Source organism: Nuphar pumila, chromosome 4, assembly GCF_984573655.1.
Source record: "Nuphar pumila chromosome 4, dmNupPumi1.hap1.1, whole genome shotgun sequence".
In the NCBI taxonomy this organism is placed as follows: Eukaryota; Viridiplantae; Streptophyta; class Magnoliopsida; order Nymphaeales; family Nymphaeaceae; genus Nuphar; species Nuphar pumila.
In genome coordinates, this window is record NC_143252.1 from 118,910,224 (window position 1) to 118,930,671 (window position 20,448).

At 38.0% G+C, this 20,448-nt stretch overlaps 1 pseudogene; it reads left to right on the plus strand.

Annotated features, from left to right (window-relative positions):
- The first annotated feature begins 329 nt into the window (after positions 1–329).
- LOC149840800 (putative membrane protein At3g27390) lies at positions 330–19,784 on the plus strand (annotated as a pseudogene).
- The last annotated feature ends 664 nt before the right edge of the window (positions 19,785–20,448 follow it).

The following is a 20,448-nucleotide window of genomic DNA, read 5'->3' on the forward strand; positions in this document are numbered from 1 at the left end:
TGACACACCAACTTTAACCTAAAAGGACTAAATTCCAACCGGCTTTTCAATGAATGATTTTGGGGGAAATCGAAATAACTCTGACTTATGGGCCATGCTCACAAGGGAATCGTTTTCCAAGGTTGGGGATGCCGTGGTTTGTCACCTGATATAGGACAACCATAGTTCGAAACACACGATGAGTGCCGTTTGTCACAATGTCAAATCTGAGTACACTTCTCAATAGAAAAAGAAACCTCAAAGGTTTTACTAGACAAGGGAGGCCTGTCAATGTTCGCTTTGTGTTTGGGGGTTTTCTCCTTGGCCTAGCAAAAAAAAACGGGTGATATATGGGACATGGAATCTGGCCTACTGCTTATATCCAACTTGGTGAAAAGGATCCAAGTTGTCCTGATGCAATTTGGGCCAACTACATTGTTTCGGTTGGATCTTATTTTGTCCTTGGTCTGACTTAATTTTCCATAACAAACAATCCAAAGTTGGGTTTGGTTCCGTTTGGACCGGATTCAAAGCCAAAAATATGGAGAGGGTGTGTTGGTGGTCTTGAAACGGTTGATCAACTCCGCTCTCTCTCTCTCTCTCTGTTCCAACGTTGCATGCCAATTGTTAGTCGAAGAAATCATAGTCCCCACTCATTCCCCTCCGCTTCTTTACTCTGCCTCTCTTTTGAGCCTCCACAGCCTGTCTAAAACCAAACAAAAGAACCCACTTCAGTACTCTTGAAATGGAGGAAGAAGAGAGAAAAGAAGGCAAACATGACTAGCAACAAGGATACGATATGAGTCCCCTCTCTTTCTGATAGATTTGAGGGGACTTTGTTGAAGAGATGGAGGCCCCCATCTAGTTTCTGGTCTGGTCTGTGCAACACCTTGTTTTTCTTGCCACTGAATCTGGGATTGCTTGCTCTTGGTGTCATCAAAGGTGAGTGCCCACCTTTGTTGGGTGTTTTCTGTTTCATGAATGATTCTGTGAGGTGGGTTTTGTTCCTCAGCTTTTATTAGGAAACTTAATGTAGTATTCTAGATAAGATAATATTTGATGAGATTGTTGTAACCTTCAATAAAGGATATTTTCCGTCTCCTTGTTGCATATATGTTACACGTATCCAAGAATGAAAGTAACTTCTTTCCTCATATTCCTTCTTTACAGGTTTAATCTTTTGTCCATTGATATGTCTCATCATGACAATTGGTAACTCCGGTGTCCTCTTGGGTCTATGGCCTGCTCATGCCTTTTGGACTTAATAGTGCATAATTAGGTAACTCTTTCATGCACTTAATGTATAATACTTGTGTGCGTTTTCAATATATCCTGTTTAGCAGGAAGAATGATATACAGAGTAGCAAGAACTGCCAACATTAATGAAAGTTTGAGTATTGTCTTCTAAGCAATAGTAGGGGTGAATTCCCTATCTTGGTCGATGTCCTCAAGCACTGGATTATGGCAGTTCCAGGCCTACACGATGTAAATGAGCCAGTTCAAATTGGTTCACTGCTTCAGCCTAGAATACAATTGATTCAGGGTGGGCCATGTGAGCTCCATTGATTTACCAAACAGATGTAATCATGTAATCGATCCAAAAATACCTGAAAATGATTCCATTCCGAAATGAAATCTTCCAAATGCTATTGGAAATTCTTGGCCGTACGGACCATTTGTATCTATGTGCATTAGGATCCCAATTGTGTGTGTGTGTGGTCTGCAGATAGAGGTAATATATGGAGATGGAAAGAATGAAAGTAGACATATTTTTCTTTGATGGCAGAGCCAAACAGCTGGGACCAGTTTTGAAGATAGGATTATGCATGTGTTACTATTCTATTGGTTTCTTGGCCATTAGCCAGCATAAGTGGTAGTGTCCTCTACTGGTGCAGTCTACGGATTTTTGTCACCATTGATTGCTACTTTCGAGGCTATTGGGCAAGGCAGAGATAATGAGTTCATCCACTGTTTCATTATATGCAGTAAATTTCTCCTCAGTATTTGTTTCTGTATTTATGTGTTCTCTTCTGCTCTTTCTTTTCTTTTCTCTTCTTTTCTGTTTAGGAATTTTATGGTTTCCTGAAGTTTGCAGGATGGAACATGGAGTTCAGTTAAGGGGATCTTTACTGTGGTGAGGGATTTTGCATATTTATGTTTTCACTCCTACTTCTCGATCATGGATGACCTGGGCACTCAAGTGCCTCCAGATGGGAAGGCAGTAGATCTAAGGTCTGATCTTTTAGAGTATCTTGCTTTTATCACTACCATAATAATCTTTGTTAAGACTGGTTGTAAAAGTTGATCCTTTAATCTCATTTAGGTTAGTGAATCCTTCATAAATGCATATTTAGAACACATGCATCTCAAGTAATTTTTCTCCCACAAAGAGCACTCAAAAGAAATTACCATAGGCAAGTTATAATGTCTGGTGTGGAATGAGTGGAATTAGTCTAAAAGTAGTTAGGGTAGTCAGCAACATGATTTCTGGGATGGAAGATTTAGGGATTGGTGGTGAGTGTGGCCGTTCTGAGGGTTTGGGGAGATTGTCAATCCTTGTGTGTTAGTGGAAATTTCCTTTTTAGTAGGCAAGATGTGGATAACCTGCGATGGGGTTCAAAACTGTCACCTCTCAATTAAGAGTGTGACATAACTGATCCACCTTTCATGTGTCCAGTGAATCATGGTCTCATCGTTTAATTGTATATTGGGCTTCAATTTCAGAACATTTATCATTGACCCATTGTTGTAAGTGTTGCAGAACTTCACTAAGAGTTTCAACCGAAAGATCTCTGCAATGGTTGTCACCATGGGCTTGTTTTGGGTAGAGCAGGATCTAAGGCCTCGTTTGTTTCATTCCCATGTAAAAGAAAGGCTTTACATGGGAATGGGCATGGGTTTCTAAAAAATCCTGCCAGCTCAGCCCATGTAAAAGCTTTCCATGTGAAAGCTTTCATTGGGGGAGAGGTATGAATGGATTTACACATCGAAAGTGGTAGGTGGTGAGAAAAACTGGGCCCCACTTGTGCCATCATGGCACTTTCCCACAATGATGATTTGATGTTTGTCTCATTCATGGTAGGAAAGGATTACATCAGGGTTGCCAGTTCAGCACTTTCCCATGTTAGTTGCATGAAACTAACGATGCCTACATGTTGGCTATTGTAAGCATCCTGAAGTAAAAGGATTAGCTATGAACCCTATAGACCATCCCCATGGAGATGGTGAGAGGAGGAACCCAATTGGTTGAAAAAAAATCCATAACAACTTGTGGTTATCCCATGCTTGGAAGGAGTCGGAAAAGATAAATTATATCGATTAAAAAAGTTCTGGTGTTTCTAGAAGTGACACTTGGATTTTCTTGTATTAGTTGACTGTTGTTTTTCTGCTTCTCTGAGGATTGTGGACCTTATTTTCATGGGACTATAGTTTGCTTTTTGAAAGCAATTTGTTCAAACTATGTGTATGGTATTCATCCCTAACTTACACAAAGTGAAAGCACCAGCAAAGAGTGTTTGCAGAAAATATTAACATTAACATGATGGTAATGATGTTAGTCCTTTGGAGAGAATTGATAACTTTTAAAGCTTCATTGCAACAGCTTGGTGAGATCCAATGAAAAGGTGAAGACTGAAGGGAAGGGGGATCATTCTAGCATTCAGTGTTGCTAACTAATATCAAAAGGGAGAAAGTTTGGAAAATGAATTCAATGAGGTGTCTACTTTGGGATAGTACTCATATGCCGCTCTGTGGAAGAACACCTAGATGGTAATATTTTATGTGCTTCCTTCAGATCTTGTCAAATGGAAGTACTTCAAAGTAGCAAGATGCAAGTTACCAAGGACAATCTCTCTCTCTCTCAAAGTAGGACTTACCATCCCTAAAAGAATAAGCTACAATTCTTATTCCCCCCCAAAGTAGGACTTACCATCCCTAAAAGAATAAGCTACAATTCTTATATATATATATATATATATACATATATTATCTTTACTTTTAGTAATTTGTTTGTGATTTTACTATAAAATTAAAATAAATTAACTTCTATGGTGAATATGTCTCATTATAATCATGTGGCTATCCATCCAAGAATTTATCTTGAAAAACACAATAAATTCAATAAATTTCTGATATCTAAGGGTACAATGCATATATGCACACACACATGGTCTTACAAAAGGTATCCTATGCTTCCAATCTATCTGCATTTGATTATAAGAAACAAAACATCATACATACAGAAAATTGAAGTCAGAGTAAAAGCCCAGATTGCTTAACATCAGCGGGAGATGCACTTTTCAGTAACTATTTTTTTCATTCTCTTGTTCTTTATTCTTAAATCTTTGTCCTGATATAATGTATTACTTTTTGTTCTTTCAGGTTTTGTATTTCCAGGATGTCCTTTTAATCTTTCAGGCATTCTAGTATTGATTTCATCTAAAATCTTGTTGATGAAATCATTTACCTGCCTTACGGATTTTTTTTCTTCTTTATGGTTACTTAGTCTGCCTGGGGCCATCATAGTCGGCCTGCTCGGTGTAATTTTTGATGTGCCAGTTATTATACTGATAGCTTTATATAAAAGTCCTTTCATGCTTTTCAAGGGTTGGCATCAGCTAATTCATGACCTAGTAGGTCGAGAGGGTCCATTCTCGGAGACTGCATGTGTGCCTTTCACTGGATTAGCAATTCTGCTATGGCCCCTAGCAGTGACTGGAGCTGTACTTGCTTCTCTGATATCAAGCATTTTCTTAGGAGCATACGCAGCTGTTGTCGCATACCAGGTGTGATCATTTTCATGGTAAAAAAATTTCAAACTTTCTTTTGCTATTGTAATTTTGATTCAAGCTACTTTTATTACAGTCCAACAAATTAGTTTATTATATGATTAAATCTGCCATTCTTGCATTCTTCATGACTATAACATACTTATATAAATGCTTGAAAGCGGAATTACTTTGTTTATTTCCATGAAATGTGCCTGAAAGCATATTGTGGCCTTCAGAAGTGAAATCTAACATTTAGGGCACGTTCGGCTGCTCCTTTCAAAAAACATGATTCAGAATCACTTTCTAATTTGCTTGAGATTCAGAATCACATGGGGTCTCATGTGATTTTGAATCTCAAGCAAATTAGAAAGTGACTCTCATTTGCAAAGGCAAATGAGATTCACTTTCTCACAGCTTGACTTTTTATGTTCAGCTGCTTATACTAATCAGATTCACTTTCTCGTTCAAATGAGAAAGTAAATCAAAATGATCCAACCGAACATTAGTGTAAAGTTGTAAACTTTAAGCTTCAGTATTTTACCTCAACAAAATTGAATCTATTAAAGAAAGGGAAAAACAGAAAACATGACATTGTAGTCATGTGAAGGTAACTTCAACAATCTAAAGAGAACACTAGGTTCCATTTGGATGACAGATGGAAAAACCTGGGTTTCATAGAAACTCTGGTTTCTCCTTTTTTGGATGAACAGGTTTTTGGTCACCAAAAGCTCAAAAAATAAAAAATAAATAAATAAGAGGACTGGCCATATTTCGGTCGTCCATTGGGTGAAAATGGCAGGAGAAAAACTGTTTTTTTCAGCCATTTTTTGGCCACCCACGAAGGAAAAATGGTTTGACAAACTCATACTTCATGAAAAAAAAACTTGCTCTTTTCCTGCCATTGGCTGAAAAAGAGCTTGGAAGATACCATCCAAATAAACTCTGACCACTGCCATTGCCCAGCCAGAAAATGCCATGTGGTGGTCGGTTTTGATCCATGTCACATGGATATGGATGCAGGAACAGGACACTATGCTGATCTATGTCACACGGACTCGGCTCCAAGGTCGCCGCACCCGCGTCGACACGCACCGACACGGGTGCGGACACGGGTGCGGCTCGGACTCGGTCAACCCGACCCTGGGTGTGGTCAACGCACCCAGGGTCATTTTGGTCCATTTTTTGGAATTTTTTTTTTTTGAATTTATTTTTTTAAATTTTCTGGGCTACAGCTGTAAGGAAAAAAACCCATCACAACTAAAAAACCTGTACACTTTCAAGTTTTAAGTACAGAATGGGCACAACTCAAGTTTTTGTGGTTTTTTCCTATACGAAGAAAGTGAATTATTACAGTGTATGAAGAAAGTGCCCAAAAGTGAATTATTCTTGTATGAAGAAAGTGTACAGAATGCCTTCACAACTCATCACCTGTCCCCTAATGGGCACAACTTTGACCGAGTCTTATATATATATATATATATATATATATATATATATATATATATATATATATATATATATATATATATATATATTTTAATATATATATAGCCGAGTCCCCGTGTCCAAAATTTTTGAAATTGCGCCGCACCCGTGTCGCACCCGCACCCGCACCCGCACCCGCACCCGCACCCGCACCTGCACCCATGTGACATAGATGCTGATACATTTGGTACAACAAACAAAGAAGCTGCCATTCCCCAGCCAGAAAATGGCCATGTGGTGGTCAGTTTTGATCCATGTCACATGGATATGGATGCAGGAACAGGACACTATGCTGATACATTTGGCACAACAAACAAAGCTCTCAAAAATTAGGATAAGGGGACACGATAGTGCGCACACAGATTATCTATCTATCTATATATACACACACACACACACACACACACACACACACACACACATGAAAACAGCCCCTTCTTACAAACGGTTACAGATACGAGGGCACACACAACATTATTTTTTAAAAGATTTTTAGCAATGCAAAGAATTAAATTATCTAATCAATTAGCCTCACAACATCAAAATAGCACACAGTTCTGTAATCAGTTTTCTATTTTCAAACTAAATTCAACATGGTCTAAAGACTCTAAACCCTAAATAAGATCCAAAATTTTCACCAACGAGCATTGAGAACCTCCGTGCCTTCGAGAAACTTGCTTCGGATTATTGCATTTCATCAATGGTGCCATCCATGCATCATAAATGAGATTTGCCAAAAGAAAAGTACAAGAATAAACCCTAATGAAACTCAAGAAATACTAAAAACAAACAAAATAGAGGCTCACATGCAATGAAAGATAGCCCAGACCCTAAGCAAGATTTAGGCTTTCAAGTCTAATGCCCATTATTGTCATCCTCTCTATGGTGGAATGGAGTTGCTGATGGTGCTCATCATCCTATCCATACATGAAAAAATGATGTATCAGAAGAAAATACAACAAGAAGCCCTAACTGATGTCACAAAAACCAAGCAAGACTAATGAAAAGTCAAGCAAACTTGGTCTTGGAACATACAAATAAATAAAAAAGAAACTTACCAATCCTTATGCTTAAAATAGACTAAGGGAATCAATGAAACACTTGAGCAAATTCAATCATATATATATAAAACACAATGCAAAATACTGAAGAACCTCAGAAAACAATTATCAATTTTTTTATAGATTATAAGCATGTGGACCAAATGAAAAGATTTTTTAAGCAAATATCAATCAATATAAACCACATAAACAAACATGTAGGCAATAGTGAAGCATGCTGCCAAAAGCCAAAAAAGAAAATTGTGCTTGATACCTGACCTAGTTCCTTCCAAACGAAAAAGTCAGACCATCAATTGTAGCACTTTAAATAACTTGGCACATGCCATCCATGAAGCAACACAGAAAAGGAGATGGCTCACTACTACCTAGTGCTAAAACAATTGAAAGGGACAAAAGAAAATGAAAAAAGGATTTATTCAGTGGACCACATCACACACATTCATATGCTAAGAGGAAAAGTTTCTAAAGATTAACAGGAAAAAAAATTAGAAAAGGAGGAGAAGATAAGATATGTTTAGAGGGAGAAACTCAATGCTTGCAGGCCACAGAGCAGTATCAGATTTGATATCTGGTACAACTTCCACAGGAAACAGGGAGCGAGAGAGAAAGAGAGAGAGAGAGAGAGAGAGAGAGAGAGAGAGAGAGAGAGAGAGAGAGAGAGAGAGAGAAACACAATGGATGGGGCGGCATTCAATTGCTCGACCTCCAAGCCCTAACCTTTATATATATAAAGCAGATATACAACTATCCTTGTAATATCAGAGATATTACAAGGATGCCATTAATGAGTAATATACAACATGTGTTTCATTTAACATACCATGCGTATGGATCTGGATCCAGATCCATACGCAAGCTATATTTTAACACCCTCCCTCAAGTTGTACGTGATTTTGGATCATGTACAACTTGCTCTTCAATAGCCAAAATTGACGTCCTGTTAACCCCTTGGTAAACAAGTCTGCCACTTGATCTTCTGTTCGAACATGACGTAGTTCTATCTCCTTCATCTCGACTTTCTGCCGTATGAAATGTTGATCAATCTCAATGTGCTTCGTTTTGCTATGCTGGATAGGATTACATGCAATGTTTATTGCGCTTTGATTGTCACATAGAAGAAAAGATCGAATAATTGTCTCCCCAAGATCACTCAATAAGTGTCTAATCCATGTGGCTTCTGCTGTGCCTGCAGCCATCGATCTGTATTCAGCCTCTATACTCGATCGTGCCACTGCCTTTTGTTTTCTGCTGCTCCATGACACTAAATTGTGTCCAATATATACACAATATCCAGAGACAGATCGTCTCTCATCTGGATCCCCTGCCCAATCTGCGTCTGTATAAGTGATGAGTTCATGTCCTCTATGCAGATTATCGTTCTTGCGATAAACAAGTTCGTTTCCTATAGTTCCTTTTAAATAGCGTAGAATGCGCTTAACAGCTTCCATATGACCCTCCGTTGGAGCATGCATAAACTGGGATACCTGATTGACAGCATAAACTATATCAAGTCTGGTAAAGGTCAAGTACTGTAACATCCCCACGAGACTTATATACATTGTAGGGTTGACACAAAGATGACCATCTTCAGAGCTCAGCCTTTGATGTAATACACTAGGAGTACTGACTGGTTTGCAATTCGTCATCCCGACTCTTTTCAGAAGGTCAAGAGTGTATTTTTATTGCATGAGTGTCAATGTGTCTTGTTGTCTGTCAACTTCCACACCAAGAAAGTACCTCAAATCCCCTAAATCTTTCATCTTGAAAGTTTTCATTAAAAACTGCTTCACGTCTTGCACATGATTATCTGAACTCCCAGTGATCACAATGTCATCAACATATATAAGAAGAAGTATAACAATGTCTGCCTTTTGGTAAATAAAGAGTGAGTGATCCAGAGAGCATCTTCTAAAACCATAACTCTGAATTTGCATAGAGAAACTTTCAAACCAGGAACGGGACGCCTGTTTCAACCCATACAGAGATTTCCTTAGTTTGCACACCCAGGCAGTAGGATCCTTCTCGGCATAACCAGGAGGTTGCTCCATATACACTTCTTCCTTTAAAGTTCCATGCAAAAACGCATTTTTAACATCCATCTGGCTAAGGCTCCAACCTCGATCGACTGCTAGGGATATGATGACACGAATAGTACCCATTTTGACTACCGGACTAAAAGTTTCATCGTAGTCTTCACCATATTGTTGTGTGAATCCTCGAGCAACAAGTCGTGCCTTATATCTGTCAATGCTTCCTTCAGGCTTATACTTTATTTTATAAACCCATTTTGAGCCAACTACATTCTTTCCTTCTGGCCGAGGGACTATTTTCCAAGTCTGGCATTCATGAAGAGCTTTCATTTCTTTATTCATAGCTTCAGTCCAATGACGGGATTGAAGAGCTTGATTAAAACAAGTGGGTTCATCCTGTTTTGTGAGCTGAGACATAAACAACTGGAAATCAAGGGAGAAGGTCTCATAACTCACCCATCGTTGAATAGGATGCTTAATGCGTGATGGCCTTTGAGCCGGATCATTGGCGATGCTTTCCACATTCTTCGGCTCTGTATTTTTGTCCCGTCTAGTGTATATCTACCCAGAGAAGCGTTCTACTAGGGGTGGCTCAACTGGAGATAATTCAACATGCATTTGTGAGTCATTCAACTCCCTACTCAAGCCGAAGGAAGGACAATTTGTCTGACATGTTTCTCCTGTATTAGCAAAAAGATTTGCGCTCATCCATGGATCATATACTTCTAATTCTCGAGATGGCAACGCTGCAGAGTCATTGACCTGAAAATTTCGTTCGTCAAAAATAACATTTCTGGAGGTCCTAATACGTTTTGTAGTAGGATCATAGCATCGATAACCTTTGTATTCATCTGCATACCCAACAAATCTGCACTTGACAGCCTTGTCCTGAAACTTATTTCGCAGAGATGAATCAACATGTACATAACATACACAACAAAAAACACGCAGTTCATCGTAAAAGGGATGTTGCCCGAATAAAGTATAATATGGAGAATTCCGATCCAAAAGTGACATAGGAAGACGATTTATGATATGAACTGATGTGTGAAAAACTTTTGTCCAGAGACTAACGGGCACATTGCTATCATGTAACATGCTCATCGCGCTCTCGACAATATGCCTGTGTTTCCTCTCCGCAACCCCATTTTGTTGAGGAGTATGAGGGCAAGAAACCTGTCGACTTATTCCTTTATCCCGAAGAAAGGCAATAAACTCGTTCGATGAATACTCTCCTCCACCATCACATTGTAAATGCACAATATCACAAGCAAACTTTGTTTTGACCATCGAATGGAATTCCCGAAATATTTGAAAAACTTCATGCTTGTGTTTTAAGAAATATATCCAAGTATAACGGGAATAGGAATCAATAAAGATAACATAGTAACGACTGCCAGAAAGAGAAGGAATAGGTGCGGGTCCTCAAACATCAGAACAAATAATCTCAAATGGCTTTGAAGCTCTTTTATTTATAATATGAAAAGGAAGAACATGACTTTTGCAGAGTTCGCATGAAGAACATTTATTATTATTATTAGAAAATGAACATAAACTAGACTTTGGAAGGAGACCATCAGATACAAGATTTTCAACGAAACCTCGACTACAATGTCCCAAACGACTATGCCAAATATCTGGCTTATTACAATGAGATGAATTAAAAACTTCCAATGAAGGAAAAAACAAAGACTCTGAAGACGAAGACATTGAAGAATGCTTGGACGACTTCAACTAGAGGACTGGGACTGAAGACGAAGACACTGAAGGAATCTCCTTGAAGACGTACATGTTTCCTTGTCGCTCCCCCTTAGCGAACGTCTCCTTCGTTCGTAGATCCTTAACATAAACAGAAGAGGGAGTAAATTCGACGGAAGAATTCATATCGTCAACAAGTTTAGCTACAGAAACAATGTTCTTTTTAATATTAGGAGCAAGAAGGACATTGGACAAGTGAAGTGAGGACTTTGACATAGGGATATGTGCATTGCTAGTATGACTAATGGAGTGATAAGTTTCATCTCCCGTAACTATACTACCTTTTTCAAAGTAAGGCAATAAGTGAGATAACTTACCCGCATTACCCATAACATGTGTGGCGGCACCTCCGCATTACCCGTAACATGTGTGGCGGCACCTGAATCAACATACCATTCGCCTTGTTCATTTTGCTTGATCGTCATCTATGACAATGCTGATAACAAAAGTTGTTGCACATTTGTGGATGGCACTTTTGTGTCCACAACAATAGCTGATTTATTCTCAATTTTGTTTATTTTTCCTCTATTCTGTAGATTGAACCAACAATCAACTTTCACATGTCCTCTTTTGTTACATAAGAAACAAGTGGGCACTCTCCTCTGATTCCCTGTATTAAAAACTCCTGAAATATTAGGTGTAGGCAAGATACCACGTCCTCCCTACCCAAAACGTCCGCGGCCTCTGCCTCCTTGATGCCCTCCATTCCATCGTCCAAAACCTACAGAAGTGTCCATGGCCAAAACTAAATGAGAACGAGCTGATTCATTTCCTTCTGCCCTTTGCTTCATAATCATCTCATGCTGGAGAAGTTTCGCTTGGAGGTCGTTAAAAGTGGGCAAGTGAGGAAGGCATGACAAAGCTGTGGTAAACATGTCAAAATCAGGACCCAATCCATTGAGAAGTTGTTGAACTTTATCTTTATCTGCAATAGCACTTCCAACAACAGCCAATTGATCAGTAATACTCTTCAGGCGGCCTATGTATTCCATGACTGTCATGGAGCCTTTCTTCAAACTTTGAAATTCATTTTTTAAATACATAACTCGGGCTTCTGATATCTGAGAGTAAGTCTGTGATAGCTTACTCCACAGATCCGCCGCAGTGCAATCATCTGAAAGAGTAGCCAACACTTCTTGAGAGAGTGTTGTCGTAATATAAGCGACCAAAGACTGATCCCGCTTCCTCCAAGCTGTATACTCTGGATTCTTAATGGAAATGGTAATTGTGTCACCCTTCTCATCCTTGGTTTCCTGCAAAATAAGCCGTGGTGGTATAGGAACTAAACCATCCAAATGTTCATCGAGATCCTGACTCCGTATAAAAGGAAGGATTTGCCTTTTCCAGATCAAAAAATTAGAATGAGTAAGTTTTTCTGTAACGAGTTGACTCAAGAAATTGGCAGAGGGACCGGATGACGAAGACAAAGAGTAATCCATATCAGTGGAATAATGAATAAGCAAACAAGATGAATGAAAAGAAATAAACAGATTTGAGATCACTTAATCAATCAGTAAAACTGTAATAAGGCATATACCTGTACGACCAAAAGTGCTGCACAAAGAACACTAAAACAACAATGAAGGAAAGGAAAGGAAACTTGTGGAATCAAAAACTGGTTTGAAATAAAAAAGGGAACAACAGTCGGTGATGTTTAGGAAAAAAAATGGAACCAACACAGACAATAGAATGAACGAGAATAACAAAAAAAAATGAGTAACAGAAAAGAAAGAACTTGGGATGAACACAGTCGATGAGCTGTTGTTCACGATCTGTTGTTCACGATGTTCTCGATGAACACAGTCGATGAGCACGCTGTTCACGCTGAAAGGAAAAAGAAAGGTACCAACTTTCAGAAGATGAGATTTCAGAGGATGAGATTTTAAAGGTTGTTGTTCACGATCTGCTGTTTCAGAACTTCTTCACGCACAGGATGTTCACGCAGTGCTGCTGTTCATGATCTGCTGCTCACGCTGTTCTCGATGAACACGCTATTCTCGATGAACACGCTGTTCACGCTGAAACCATGGAGGAGGATCGAGCACGCTGTTCACGCTGAAAGGAGGTTGTTCACGATCTGCTGTTTCAGAGCTTCTTCACGCACAGGATGGCTAAGGCTCTTATACCATATCAGATTTGATATCTGGTACAATTTCCACAGGAAACAGGGGGAGAGAGAGAGAGAGAGAGACAATGGCTGGGGCAGCATTCAATTGCTCGACCTCCAAGCCCTAACCTTTATATATATAAAGCAGATATACAACTATCCTTGTAATATCAGAGATATTACAAGGATGCCATTAATGAGTAATATACATGTGTTTCATTTAACATACCATGCGTATGGATCTGGATCCAGATCCATACGCAAGCTATATTTTAACAAGCAGAGCACCAGAGTTATGCTACACCTCATTCTTGGATGAACTTGCTCAGCCTGGCCAAGCATGTATATATATATATATATATATATATATATATATATATATATATATATATATATATAGAGAGAGAGAGAGAGAGAGAGAGAGAGAGAGGAATGAAAACCTACCCACTAAAAAACATGCCAAACCTATCCATCACACATTTTATTTGATTTTTTTGTGTTTTTTTCAAAATTCCCACCATACAGATGTGAGCTATATGCTTGTTTTTATAGGAATCAGTTCTTGGAGCATTTGATTCCGATGCATGGATAGGTTTTTTATAACTTTCAAAAATCAATGGCGTACAATTTTCAAAAATTTTCTAGGCTCCAAATACCATTTTTTCTATTCAAAATTCATGATCCAAGTATCGATTTCTAGTAAATCAATCATGCTGAACACATCTACAGTCAGAATTTTGAAAAAAAACAGCAAAATTTTCCATTGGGTAGGTTTGGCATGTTTTTTAGTGGATAGGTTTTCATTCCTATATATATATATATATATATATATATATATGGGCACTTGTAGAAGGCATCACCCATTATTGCTGACGTGAAATTATCATCTGGTGAGAAGTTTAAACAATTACAACCATCAAAATATTTGGCAAACTAACTATAGTGTAAGGTTTCAATTTCAATATCTTAACTTCCATTCACCATTCCGACTGACATCCACACACCTTGAATTTAAACCAACCGTATCTATATTTAGACCATGAGTTGACTCTTTAGTCATTTCATCATAAAATTCAGGGATGTACACGTCATCATTAGATGAACGTGAAGACTATGCCTACCATCAACTTCATTTTTTCCAGTCACAACTGCATAATTTGGATTCTCTTTAATCATATTGCCTGTTGCCTATGATCAATTTATGGACACTAACAATGTTTTTCCCTAGGGCCATACATTATGGAGCTTCAATTTGAATAGAAGAGGAAAACCATCATGCTAGTGAAACACACGTCCTATGTCACATAGGTGGAGCGTGGATGTGGGTGCGGCGATGCGGGGGTGGAAGAGGATATATATATATATATATATATATATATATATATATATATATATATATATATAAGGGGGTCCGGGGGTTCCCCCCGGCACGGGTCCCGCAGATTTTTTTTTTTAAATTTCGCAGCCCATTTCATAGGGCAATTTTTTTTAAAAAAAAAAAGGACCGAAATGACCTTGGGTGCGGTCAACGCACCTAGGGTCGGGTTGACCGCACCTGGTGCTGCACCCGCGTCGAGTCGCGTCGACGCGAGTGCGGCACCCTGCTAGCCGAATCCCTGTTATATATATATATATATATATATATATATATATATATATATATATATATATATATATATATATATATATATATATATATATATATATATATATAACGTGGGGGCTCGAGGTACTCCCTATTTTTTTTAATGGGAGAGGAGGTACCCCCTTGGACGGGGGCGGGGGCTCGAGGTACCCGCCCTTTCATTTAGACAGATATGACCCTGGGTGTGGTTGACCGCACCCAGGGTCATTTTGACCGCATCGGGTGCCGCACCGCACCCGTGTCGCGTGAACGTGGGTGCGGCACCCTATTGGGCGAATCCATGTGACATAGCACATGTCTAGATGCTTGTATCCATGTTTTGTGGGATCATAGTATCATAACCATTAAAGTTGGAAAAATTATTTTGAAATAAACGTTTATTTTTTTGGATGGTGACAAGCTTCATTGCATCGTGAGCAAGAAAACAAAACAAGAATTATTGTCTAAAATGATCATAACCAACATAAAAGAGAGTAACTACTGAAAGGTGTATGATTGAAGAAAAAAAGAAATAGGGTCCTATAGTTGTTTTGGGGATCGAAAATTGGCACAATAGACTATTTTAGAGTTTGTAAAAAGGTGCTAGTGCATCTCAGTCAGAATTGGGCCAAACTTTATTATATCTTTTTATATGGACAAATATCTCCTTAATTCCATTTTTGGTTTCTGAAATGGTTCAATGGGCTCTATGAAGCATGACTTTGAAATGAGCACTAGTAATGCCTCAATTGGTGTGAGAGCCAAAAATATTGTCTCCATGTAGCTGGTCTAAGAGTAGCTAAATAGAAAACACAGAACTTCATATAGCTAGAATAATTTCTTTGTGCATATCATATTCATATTTGTAAAGGATGACGAAGAAATGGAAAAAATTTGTCTACTGGAGGCATCAAAGGTAGAAATAATATATCAAAGATTAGTTACTTTCTTTAATGCCCCTTTTGTCTATATAAGCAGTGTGAGAGAGGGGAAGACATTGTAAATAGAAGGGTAAAACATCATTTTTTTGGTCAGTTTGGATGACAATGATATTGGAGCCAAGCAATCTTTCAGTTATCAAAACATCACGTTTTACTGGGACAGTTGATCTAACAAACTTTTCTCCATTCTTTTTAGTGGTGTTGTCATGGGTTTTCACACAACAATCCCAAACCATCTTAAACTGCATGATATATATTTAGAGTAGAGCGCAGGTGCTTCAACATTAGGTGCTTGCGATATGTACTTAATGGGTTTTTCTGCTCTTCCAGTATTTTCTTTGCAGTTCTGACCTCATAAATGTGTTGGGCATGGTCGATTTATGAGGAATCCATACCTGGATCATGTGTTTTCGATGAAAAAATGATATTTGGAGCCTAAAAAATTTACAAAGATTTTGGACCGTTGATTTTTTGAACCTTCTAAAAACCCAACCATGTGTCAGAATCGAACACTTCAAGAGTTGATCCCTATGAAATCAAGAATATAAATCACATATGTAAAAATAAAATTAAAAAAAACTGAAAAACCCATCAAGCATGTATCACAAGCACCTACACTCTACTATATATATAGGGTAACTGAAATATGTTTACTAGTATGAACCAAGATTTTTATAGGCTTTTTTACTTTTTTTTCAAAAATTTCACCGTATGGATGTGATCTAGACATTTGGTTTTATAGAAACAGACTCTTGGATCATCCAATTACAATGTATAAGAAGGATCTTTTAAGGGTTGAAAATCAATGGTTTAGAATTTTTATAAATATTCAAGCATAAGAAATCACATTGCTTGATCCGATTATGATGATCCAACAGTTGATTCCTAGCAAATGGATCATGCGGAATGCATCTGCAGGGTTAGATTTGCAAAAAAAAAAACTGGGAAAATCTAGATTCATACCAGCAAACATATTTGGTTGGTAAACATATTCCAGTCTCTCTCTCTCTCTCTCTCTCTCTCTCTCTCTCTCTCTCTATATATATATATATATATATATATATATATATATATATATATATATAGGTACAATATCTGTGCTAAATGGGCACGGTGCTAAATGGGACATGCTATTGGATTTTTGGTATTTTTTTTCGAAATTCTAACCATACAATTGTGATCTATATGCTTGTTTTTATAGGAATCAATTCTTGGAGCATTTAATTCTGATGCATGGATAGGTTTTTATAAGGTTTCAAAAATCAAGCGGCCTACAATTTTCACAAATTTTTGAGGCTCCAAATACCATTTTTTCCATCCAAAATGCATGATCAAAGTGTCAATTTCTAATAAATCAATGATGCTAAGCACATCTGTATGGTCAGAATTTTGAAAAAACACCAGAAATCCAATATCATGACCCATTTAGCACTGTGCCCCATTTAGCATGGATGTTATATATATATATATATATATATATATGAGAGAGAGAGAGAAAGTTTGTTGCATGTTTAGACTAATCTCTCTCTCTCTCATATATGTAAAGCCTACCTCTATTTGTGCCCCAGCTTTTAAGCAGGTCCAATTCAATTGGTTTTAGTGGTTTGTGAGGTTTGGCCTCGTCTACCTTAATCATTTGCACCCCAGTTTTAGCTGCTTGCTGTCTGCCACTCTATCCAGCACAGATAATGGAATATCGTGTATTTTTGCATATCTTTTCAGGACTTAGCTTCTATTCATTCAAACTGAGTCGCCCCAATTTCTATTTGTCTGGTGCAGTAATCATCATCTTTTTTGGGTCTCTCTTACATCATCTCCTCCCTGTCTTTGATGAATATAGCAATGACCTGCTTGACATGCCCGAAGGTTCTTGTTTCCCAAGATGCATAGAAGAATGCTTCCACTTTAAGCTGCTATAATTTTATGTCCTCTATTCTTAAGCGTCATGGTTTTACATCATTTGATATTCTGCAACTTCCAATTGATAAGTGCTGGCTTCCATACAGAAACAAAGAGTCATTCAGGTCCAATCTACAGGACAGATTCGTTTAACAATGAAAGGACTAGTGGAAAGCTTTCTCCTTGTACCATGCCTTTCAAGAATATTGCTGTAGAAACTAAACGACTAGAGGTGTATTCTTGACGCTGCCAATCCAAGAACTTCCAAGAACGTTAATATATGCTTATTCCTTGATATTTTTGGTTTTTAGTTACTTGATCACATATTCATTGACTGTAAGCACTATGGAGAGAGATTGGTTCTTGAGGGACCAATTACACCAAAAGATATTGAAGAGTGGAGTTCAAAGAAAAGTGCAAACCAATTGCTGAGTGTTGGCTTGCCAGCATACTGTATCCTACAAGCACTTCTTCGCTTTGCAAAGGCCAATTCTAGCGGCTTTCTGATAAGTGTGTGGCAAGCATTCGTCTTATAATATTAGTAGTTATTGGCATATTTGCTCTCCCCCTGAAGCTAGTCCTTGTAATACATTATACCGTTTTGTGTCACTGACCTATGTGTAGATGTGTAGTTTCAGCAAAACTGGACTGAAATTTTGCTAAGTTGTGGTTGCTTCCATGGTCCAAGTTAGGTTTTGGATTTTACCTCACAGATGAGGAGAATAAGGCTAGAAAAATTATCCCTCGACCATCTCTGTACTTCGGTCCTCATGGCTTGCTCAAGATTACTTGATTTGGAACCTATGTCTTTGGACTATGGGCTTCACTTGATGAAGCCTATGCATGCCATTTCTGTTGGTCTAAGATTCTAAATGTTTGCTAGTCTACCGGGGATATTGGAAAGAATTTGGAACTTATGTCTATGAAATATGATATTTCCTTTGATGAAGCCTGTCCATGTCAGTTGTGTTGATCTAAATGTTGGATGTGCAACTTTACCTTGTGGAAACAGTTTTCCTTCGGATTGCATTTTCATGTTCCATACCTTTCTTACCAAGAACAATTATAAGGTGAATAAAGGAAATAAAAAGGGGACGGTAAAATTATGTCTATTTGATCCAATTTTTTTATATATGTTCTACCTTTTGTCTGTCAGCTTTGATCCTACAATCAGATAGGTACCAGAAAAATGTATTTGATTCAAGATTTGATCTATTCTCGATCCTTATTATAGAAAGAACATAGAGACAAAGTAATCAAGAATGTTAGGAACTTTTGATTTGTTTTTCATTTAGCACTGGTTGATTCTGTTCAAAAGATGATTTACTAAAACAAGAGATATATTTTAACCATTTTAGTTCCACTTGCATATACATCCATTGGATGCTATATAATGATTTTCTATTTCAAATATATCACGGTTCACTATAAGGATGCTTGATAATATCTATAATGTCAATTTTCTATAGATGCAGGTGACAATGTTACTGAAATAACCTCTTCAAACAAGCCTAGAGATACCATATTCAATTGGTTCTTTGACCCATTAATGATAATCAAGGACCAAATAAGGGCCATGAATGTCTCGAAGGATGAAGAAGACTACCTATGCAAGGTGGTTCTTCTTGGCTGTGTGCCTGAGCGTATGAAAGTTCGGAATATCGGCTCACCACCTACCTCCAATGTGAAACATGCTGAAGTTGATGCACTAGGCAGAAGGTGGTCAAGCCTTAATTTTTCTCCATTTATGTATTGTTAGTGATTTATCTTTCTCTTTTTCAAAAATATTATGCGGTTTACATCATCAGGCTGCAAGGAATTGCAAAGAAAATATCAAGGTTCCCGACATTCCAGCGCCAATTTGAGGATGTTCTAAACTCACTTTCTGCAGATTCTCCCAAGTCTTATGGCACTGGACCAGTTAATGGCTCGCAATCAACTTTTAGATCAAGAAGCAACTGTAGTGTGCTATCTAGCCAAAGATCCTTTGAAGGCAAATGTCAAGTGTGCTATTCTTTTCTTTTATGTATGGAAGTGTAAAAGGGAGAAAAAGAAATGCAATGTGCAATAGTGCTTGAAGTGCTTCCAATTCTTCCCATTAGTGCAATAATGCAAAAATATATAATTGAAAATATCAATCAACTACTAATTTTCTCTTTCTTGTTCTAGTATTGTTTAATGTGCCACCAGGAAGTTTGTGAATATGGATATGTTTGGTTGAACTTATAAGCACTTGTTTGATTATCTAACTTAGTTGAACCGCTATCAGTTTTTTTAATTTGAAACTCAATTAAAGTCCAACCAGTATATCTGGCAGCCTTTTGTCTGATTTGGTGGGAGTCCTCTTCACTAGCTAGGGCTGCATCAAGATACTGTAAGGCTGGATGAAATTGTGTCTGATTTGCTTCTAAGTTCAAAACCATAGTATACTTGTTTTGGTGTTCACAGTCACACACACACACCACCACCACCACCACCAGGGATCAAATTATGTCTATGACAATGCAATGTGTGTCTCTTTAGATAAATGATCATAGTTACTGAAGTGCCTATTTAAGGCTGGAAGCGCTTTACTTCCCCTCCCATATAATGGGAAGCACGCTTAGCACTCTCTACTCAAATTGCTAATTTCTTGATTCTTAATCCACTCTCTTGTTCTTCCTATCGTTTTCCCATCACTTCTCGCTCATGTTAGGATCTAGAGGCTTAGATGAGGAGATTTGGGAAGATGGGAGTTGGCTAGCTAAGAGAGGTTAATTGAGATGAAGTGGAGGCTAATGAAGTTTATTCTCCTA